General features: G+C 33.6%; 1 long non-coding RNA gene across 1 annotated transcript; it reads right to left on the bottom strand.

Moving 5' to 3' along the window:
- Positions 1 to 539: 539 nt before the first annotated feature.
- Positions 540 to 1,237, bottom strand: LOC124637642. Its single transcript, XR_006985269.1, has 2 exons — positions 1,011 to 1,237; positions 540 to 937 (listed from the first exon to the last, which is right to left on the bottom strand). It is a non-coding gene; the product is annotated as an uncharacterized LOC124637642 (long non-coding RNA).
- Between the last annotated feature and the right edge of the window lie 7,644 nt (positions 1,238 to 8,881).

Genomic DNA, 8,881 nt, shown 5'->3' on the forward strand with positions numbered 1-8,881 from the left:
GCAAACTTCAAAACATAGGTTTTGTATTAAGAACTAAAATTATACGAATATTTCTGGCGCATTTCGAGAATCGAACCCGAGTCGTCGCGCACTGCAAGCCAATAAGAGGATTTACTATAGTTGCGTATGACTGAATTTCTTAACTATTTATAACAGATAAGATACATAAGAACTGGATTGATCTCACCAAGCATTATCACTCCATGCTTCTTGTAATATCTCTGCAAACAGCGCTAGGCCTTAGCGCTTTATAATCAGCAGGGAGTCACATTATGTGACACCACAGCGAGACAAGAGTAGAGGTTCCTTCCACACGAAAAGCACGAGCGACCTCGCGATATCTTGATGAGCTGCTTCACTCGACAGACAGGATACATGTTTCCAGCTCACGTATTAGATACTATTCTCGCCATAAGACAAATTAACCACATGAAAGATAAAACACAATATCTGGATAACAACTTTGATATGTCACCATGGAAACCGGTGATGTTTTTTTTTTTTGTAGCTACAACCGGCCTTTTTATATAAGTAGAAATTATTTCCCATTATTTCTTAAAATGTATCCAAGAATAATGAAAACAACACCCATACTCTTCTTTCAACAAAATTTTTAGTACAGCAAATCATGCATCGCACAGAATATTCAATTTGTTTTAACAGTTGGCAGTTTTAGGGCTTTTTGTTGAAGTCATTTTCTAAAAGCGTGGTAAAAGGTAGCGACACGATACAGCGCTTCTTCTTTCCTTCTCAACGCCAGACATACTTATACCTCGTATTATGATAAGTTGAAAAGTTTCAGCCCTATCTGCAAAATTCATAATCCAAAACTGTCCAAATCATAAAATATTGGTCATAAATTTATTATCTGCAACTTGTAAAACTTCAACACGGCTTTTCAGAGCCACTGTCTTCGAGCTTCAGTGCTTTACTCATCCTGAAAAAGAAATCCAAGAGGTTCACTCTAAAACACAAATCTGCTGCTGTAAGGAATCTTCGTAAGATCGAACTGAGGCAGTTCCAGCTGGTGGGCTATCTTCAGTATCTCCAGTATTCGATCGCTTTTTGTTTTACAAACAAGACACAGCAGCTGTCACTTTTCCTCTTGCAATTTCTAGTCAAGACTTCGACCAGTTCTTTGCCATAATGTTGATGTTGTGGCTTCCAATGTGCTGTCGGTTATATCGTGGTTGTGTCACAGTACATAGGGATCATTCATAGAATCGCAACGGTATCGGAACTATAACTATTATAGTTCATACTTTTTCTTCAGAATACTCTCGAGCGTAAGAATAAAACTTATTTACGGTTGAGATGTAATTTCAATAACAGAACAAATAATTACTGAATTTAGACGGCAAACGAAACGGTAAAGAACGCGTGGCTATCCCACTTCTGATCTTAAAAGACAGATCAGAAGGGGTAGACAAACATTAAAAACACATAATTCATAGACATACAACCGTGCAAGTTTTATTGCTTACGAACATTACTTTTATAAATGATTTAACGATATCAAAACGAAGTTATTAAAAATACAGCATTCAAGATAATTTGGAAATCATGTCAATTCTGAAGGTCTGTCATCGCAGTCGACGTCTTAACTTCTTCTTCTTGCCAGCCTGCTCGGTGCAGGATGGGCGCAAGGAGGATTGACATCTAAAAATATTTTATGGAAAACGCAGGCAGGTGATTTAGGGAAACGAAGTCCTACCATCGCCAGTTTGTCTCATAACCAGCATACTTACACACAAATAGCTATACTTACATGAAAATCTCAGAATCCTCTGAGCGGTAGGTAGTCATTATAAGGACTGCTTGGTATTTGGTTAATTACTTCAAATCTCGATGTAATTAGGTCAGAAAAATAAAACACACTCTTTAATTTATCTAAAATAATTATCTTATTCGTTATGGTTCATGAGATACAGCCGGGTGACAGACGGACAGCCACATCTTATTACTTGGCTCACGATTTTCTGATTTTCTGGCTATGTAAGCCTTAAATTGCTAACTGATTGAGATGAAATTTTATATTATTTTATCTATAAATCTTGTCTATTCTCCGTGTGAGAGGAGGCCTGTGCCTAGCAGTGGGACGATTAAAAGGCTGGCCTGTAACATAGATCTTTACTATAGAATGTCTTTGTAATATGCACTTTGAAACCCATGTTAGTTATAATTTTAACTTACTGTTTTAAAATATTGTTAGCCGGTAGCCAATATGTCTATCTTGACCAAAGGAGCCAATATTTCACAAAATTTTACTTGGGCGGTGCCTAGACCTACAATAACTTTGCGCAATATTACGATATTGGGCAAAATTTACGCTTAGGATTAATATTGAAGATTGCCCAATAAGTTTTAAATAAAATATGAGCAACATTTTAATTGCAAAATATTTTTATCGTAATATTGCTCAATTATATTGACCGTATACGGAGCGCCTTCTTGTTGCATGGGAGTTGAATCGTTAAAAGCAGTGTGCAAGAGCATGTATATTTGTAGCTTTTACTGTATTTAGGTACTTTTTAAAAATGATACTTACTCTCTGGAATATTTAGACTTAGCTACCACCCCTGGTTTCGCCAGCATGATAACTATCTCGTGCAATCGAATGAAATTCTAAAACCTCTCTAGCCTATTCATGCCTAAGAGCCCTATTTATTTAAAAAAAAAAACAATTGAAATTTAAATAAATTAATACCTTTTGTTTTACTTTTCCTGATAGTCATTAGTTAGGCCCATCATTTCCCTGGCAAACAGGAATTCTTCCCTAGTACGATCGTGTTTGCAGGTATGGTGAAAATGATGATAATAAACTCAATAGTTGTTCAAATAGCCAAACTAAACAAATAAATAAATAAAGATATATGCTCATATTCTAAAATAACCAAAAAAATCTTCAGTTCTCAGCCCATGGTACTTTCGAGGAAAGTAGTTCTAATCAGAGTTTATTTATTTTCTTTTATATCTATTTAACAATAACAGCAGTGCATCCATCTTTTTGCGATCCATCTTGCGCTTCCTAAAAACACGTAGGTACAATGGCTGACTACACTTGAAGGTACAAGGCACCCTAAAAATGGTTTGCCGCAAAAAATCGCATAGCAGAAATTCGCATTGCATGACGCATCGCTTCGCAGTTTTGGGAGAACTTTAAAAAGGGTATCTAAACTACAATAAAAAAATGTTTACACGACACCGATTTTTTTTGTATTTTTCTTATTTTTTTTTACACAACATCTATTTTTTGGAGTTTTACAGTTTTTTGTATTTTTTTTTTGCAGATTTATTTATTTTGTGAATGGATTTAATGAATGACGATGAAAGTGATCTTAACTATTTAAAAGATTAACTTACATTATGTCTAAGATAAGTGTGATATATTGATATACACATACCTTAATAAACCGTATTGGTAATTCTGAAATTTAAACTTAAAGACAAATAAAAACTATTTTAAAGCAATTTAAGATTCGGAGCTACCACTCTAATTTAATTACAGGAGACGAACGTGGATACGGAAAGGTAAATATGTACAACTGCATTTGACTTTTCTTAACAAACAAAACACTATCAGATAACTGATCCTCCCTTAGGTAAAAAATGCTTCAAGTATAAGGTATGTGTATAAAACCTCGGAATCCCTAGTTACATTTACAATTCTGACACTATGAAATGATGAATGGAAATTGGCAATCTTAAGCATGAATTTAAAATTAATGGCGCTAAAAACAATGCTACCGCAATATAAAAAATATATATCAAATATATATAATGACGCAAGCTAAGCTATCTTACTACCCTCAAAATACAATACAAGTTTTTAACCTCTTTTGAGCTTCATCAACTTCGCTGATCCCAAATCACATTCCAATTACATATTTTAATTCCGTAGAACAAGCAATCATATGGCACTTAATTTTATAGACTAAGCAATAAGTAATTAAATTAATGTAATAGGCCACTTAAACAACAATTTCAAATGTATTTTCCTATCTATCTTAAAATTCATATGATTAGAATTTAATTTTAAAGTCACACGCTCTCACAAAAGACGCGATATGCTTGCAATGCTACTTAATGAATTAAGCTCTGTCGTGCAGTTTTCATTCATGCATATAATACAGAAGATAAAAATAAGGGACGATTAACGTTAAACCGTATCCAAGATCGAATGACGCCCACAAAACTGAACGAACTGAAAACTTCATGAAGGTTGTATATTGAATTTCATCGTTTAATACATCTGTTTACAATATGAGAATAAACGGAGGTGCACGGGCGCCGAAATTAACATCAAAAAGGGAAGTTGGATTTGATTATTTTTTAACTCCTTAACTTTTTTTTTGTTATAGCATAGCCAAATATGTTCTTTTCAAAATTTTTATTGCAAATTCTTTGCACCTCGAATATGTAACAGTAAAACATGAATCACCCCTTATACCTTAACCTACGCCTACTAACGAACGTATATACAATTACTCATATGTTTTCAATATGTATAAACTATTCTAATTGACAAAGCTGTGGTTTTTCGACGCACGACCTCTCATGCCAAATGTACAAGGTATTGTAAGATTAATATTAATTCTAAAAAGCGATGAAGACAACTTGCACCACTGTTCACTGATTAAAACCAAAAGTATTTTATTGCAGACTATATAAAAAAAAAACTTTTTGGGCAACTTCTAACATTCTTCAAAGTTAAGTAAAGGTAAAATATTTAATTTATTAGGTTCCTGAGTTTTATAATCTGGTAACGTAATCCATACTCGTATTTCACACCAAAATTAATAAAACAATTTAGATGAAATTTGGTAGTTGGTCTAGACTCTGTGAAAGGACAAACTCCATTATCTGAAATTATATTAATGAAAGTGCAATTCTAATTTGGAAAATGTGTCCCGTATTTAAGACTGCAGTCGTTAATTAAATCAATTTACGTATTGACAATGGTGCAAGTCAGCTTATAGCTTTGAAAAATATTGCCAAAAACTATTTCATATACTAAACAAGTTCTTAACTTCTACTAATATTGATTTAAGCTTCCTAATTTTAATTCTAATAATGGTCAAGAATCATGCGATAGATCGGTAATGATAAATTTTGACACACAGCTAAACAATTTTGAATTGTTTATACGGTGAGATTATCTAAATTGCATGCAAAATCACGACATTGGCTTTTTAAAATATGTGTTGATTGCTATTTGGTCTAGATATGTATATATGCACTATCGTAGATTTGGAATACCTATCAATACTGTCTACCTATTGCAATAGCATAAAATTAGAACATTTTTTTTGTATTTTTTTTTTCTAATGAATTTTACGTGCTTATGCGAACTATGGAGAAAACTAAGAAAGCTTAATTAAATTGTTTATTTATATCTAAGGACCTACATATTTACTGTTCACCCGACATGGTTACTTCAGCTAAAAACTGCCTACTTTATTTTGGCTATGCCACGCTTTTATAAGATAATTTATTAATTATTTTAAGAGATATTGTAAGCCTATTTTAAGCGTTTATAGCTCATACTACTTTATACCTACATAATATTAGACCTTAATTTAAAATGAGTGAGAGGAAGACCGAAAGACCTAGAAAAGACCTAGAAATTTAGAAAAAAGTGTAATGCATCACCTATGCTATGAAATGTGTTCGATGGTGGTGTTTCGATACGCGAAAGGAAATTTTATTATTTGATGATCCCGGGTAACTGGATTGGGGAGGTCAGATAGGCAGTTGCTCCATATAAAACACTACTGTACTCAGTTGCAGCCGGTTAGAGTGCAAGGTGACCCCAACATAGTTGGGAAAAGCCTAGACAGATGATGATGATCATGGCTAGAGAAGTGATGAATTATGAAGATAACTCTAATGATAAAACGAAAATAAGATGATGAATGAAAAATTGAATGATGAGTGAAAAATTGAATGATGAGTGAAAAATGGAATGATGAGTGAAAAATGGAATGATGAGTGACAAATGGAATGATGAGTGACAAATGGAATAATGAGTGAAAAATGGAATGATGAGTGACAAATGGAATAATGAGTGAAAAATGGAATGATGAGTGACAAATGGAATAATGAGTGAAAAATGGAATGATGAGTGACAAATGGAATAATGAGTGAAAAATGGAATGATGAGTGAAATATGAGGTTGATGAATGTGAGATGATGAATTAAAAGTAGGTGCATCTTACATGCTAGTGATAAATACAGGCTAGACTACGATGATATGACAATGACATACACTTATTCACAAACACTATGATGAGCAATGATATGGCACATGTTAAGCCTATGGCCAACAGTAGACTAATTTTAACTAGCCTAGTGACTACACTACGTACTCCTTATAAACTAAGGGCCAATTTTGCCATCGCCAGATAACTTCTACCTGAAGATTTTTGACGTTTTGACAGCTTCTTTATAGAATATATGTCAAACCGCCATTTATTCATCAGAGAAAAGCTTTCTGCCTATATAAAAATCGGACCTACCTAACTAGAAGAAAAATTACTATAACTAGATGTTATTATGATGAAGCCATCGACAAATTAAATCACAAATTAAATAATGATAATAATAATTTTGTGTATGCAATGTATGAAAATGAGTTGTGATATTTCCAGATAAGTAAAAATAAATCTTTTTTTCGATTGTCATCTATGGAAAATTTTGAATTCTTTTGATTTCAGGGTGAGATGAGATTAGATGATGTTAAATTCGAAATGGGTAAATATGTGATGATTATGTTGATAGAAATATGAGATGATACGGAAAAGACCGGAGAATATTTTCAAAAAACATGAAATTCGTGTAATTTAAATCAGAGATGGCCTTAAATAAACTAGTCTAAGCTAATCCTAAGATTCCCTTACCGAATATTTTCATGGTAGGTACTTGTCCTTAATTATTCCCTGATGTCGCCGGTAGGGTACAGTGAATTAAGATTGTAATTTTAACTGAAATATTTCTATTATCTCTAAGAGATGACTACACTACTCTACGATATTCGGACGTCTTTAACTTCGGTCATCTACCTGTTAGTAACTATAATCCATTTTAAATAACGTTAGAATTTTTATCCTTCTGCGTTTACAGCTCCTTCAAACGATTTTGAGTTTTATTCCGTTGGGTTAAGGTGGTATATTAGAAGTAGAACAGAACGTAATAGCAGAATTCTTGCTAAATCTTAAGTCTGTTTTATTACCAACGTGATAGAAATCAAAATTGATTGAAAAGCTGTAAGTACTGATGGTAAAAAAATCTATAGTCGTCTTAAATCTACTATCTTAATTCCATTGGCATAGGAAACGAATTGAGTGGGTTTTAAGGGAACTGGTTAATTTTGAATTTGTGAAATGAAATGGAAAATGTTTTACCGTAATTTTCACGAAATTTACGGAGTGTGACAACTAAATCTAGTTCTATCAGAAATTTTGAATTGAATACATTGGAGAGTGGAAAATTAAACCTTTAGAAAATTAATGTGACTATTAAGTTACAATACGTAATTTCTATTGTTATTTTTGGAACCAATGATTGTCTGTAATAGTTTGTAAGCATAATTGGTAAATAAGAGTGGTTTAATTTTCAAATGAGATCGTTTCTCTTACGTCAATACGCTTCCTGAGCCATGTAATGAAAACTACTGAATGAATATTTACATGAGAAAAATCCTACATATGAAAACTCGCGCCGCTAAAACTAAGCTGAACTACATCTAAAGTCCTACCTACCTATACGTGTTTAAACTACGTTCTAAAATGGAGTGATCGAACAGAGCAAAGAATAGTTTAATAAGCGTACCTACTGCACGTCAAGAAATTTTGCGAAGCGCAAAATATGTTCTTGTTGTGCCTAACAATAGCATCACATATTCAGCTTTGATGAAACCAGATGCAGCTATTCTCTAACCGTCACTTCGATATTCGAACAACTCGGCCCCAAGTTCAAAACTCCGAAAGTCCGTAAGTTCGAATTTCGATGGACACTAAATTCGAAGTCGAACATCATAGAATAGCACTATGTACTACTGTATGTACAATTAATTTAGACTCTACTACTACCTAATTCGTATCAAATTGAGCTCTTTTTCTCGTAACCTAAGTTATACTGGCCTTGGGCCTAAGCTACTCTTAAGCTAGCATGCACTTAAAAATTGTATTTTTTACCATGACGTTCTAAAAAGCGGACTCTTTTCGATACGTCACAATAAAAATCAAATGCATTTTATGCGTATCACTAAAATTATCTTAATAATATGTATTATTGATTAAAACTAACTGTACATAATGACGTGTATTGACAATCTACTTACACTTTAAAGCTCGCAACGCACTTAATTAAAAAAATGCAAATAAAATTTCAAGCAATTCAATAAACATTGGTGTCAATCATGATGGGCATTGAAAATTGCTCTCACTATCTTGTCATAATTTCATTTACCACCCTTGGCAGTCGTTACGGGTAGTCAGAAACCAATAAGTCTGACACAAGTCTTACCGAGGGGTATTGGGCTGACCGGGTAACTGGGTGGAGGAGGTCAGATAGGCAGTCGCTCCTTGTAAAACACGGGCTTTTCAGCTTCATCCGGTTAGACTGAAAGCCGACCACAATATGTTTGGAAAAAAGCTCTTGAGATGTTGATGGATGAAAATGCAGTCATAAATGACATGGTTGGATTATCTGATAATGGCAGCAAGGAGCCGCTTCTGTACTTTTGCAAGTCTATAGAGAACGTTGCGCCACGTGGCGCCCGCGCATGATTTGGTACTTTGGTTTGGTACTCAGTTCAGAAAAATATTCTAGAGATGTATATTTTTTTGCCAAAAAGTTTGTAAAAATGCTTAAACTAACT

The sequence above is a fragment of the Helicoverpa zea genome, chromosome 16, assembly GCF_022581195.2.
Source record: "Helicoverpa zea isolate HzStark_Cry1AcR chromosome 16, ilHelZeax1.1, whole genome shotgun sequence".
NCBI classification, from domain to species: Eukaryota; Metazoa; Arthropoda; class Insecta; order Lepidoptera; family Noctuidae; genus Helicoverpa; species Helicoverpa zea.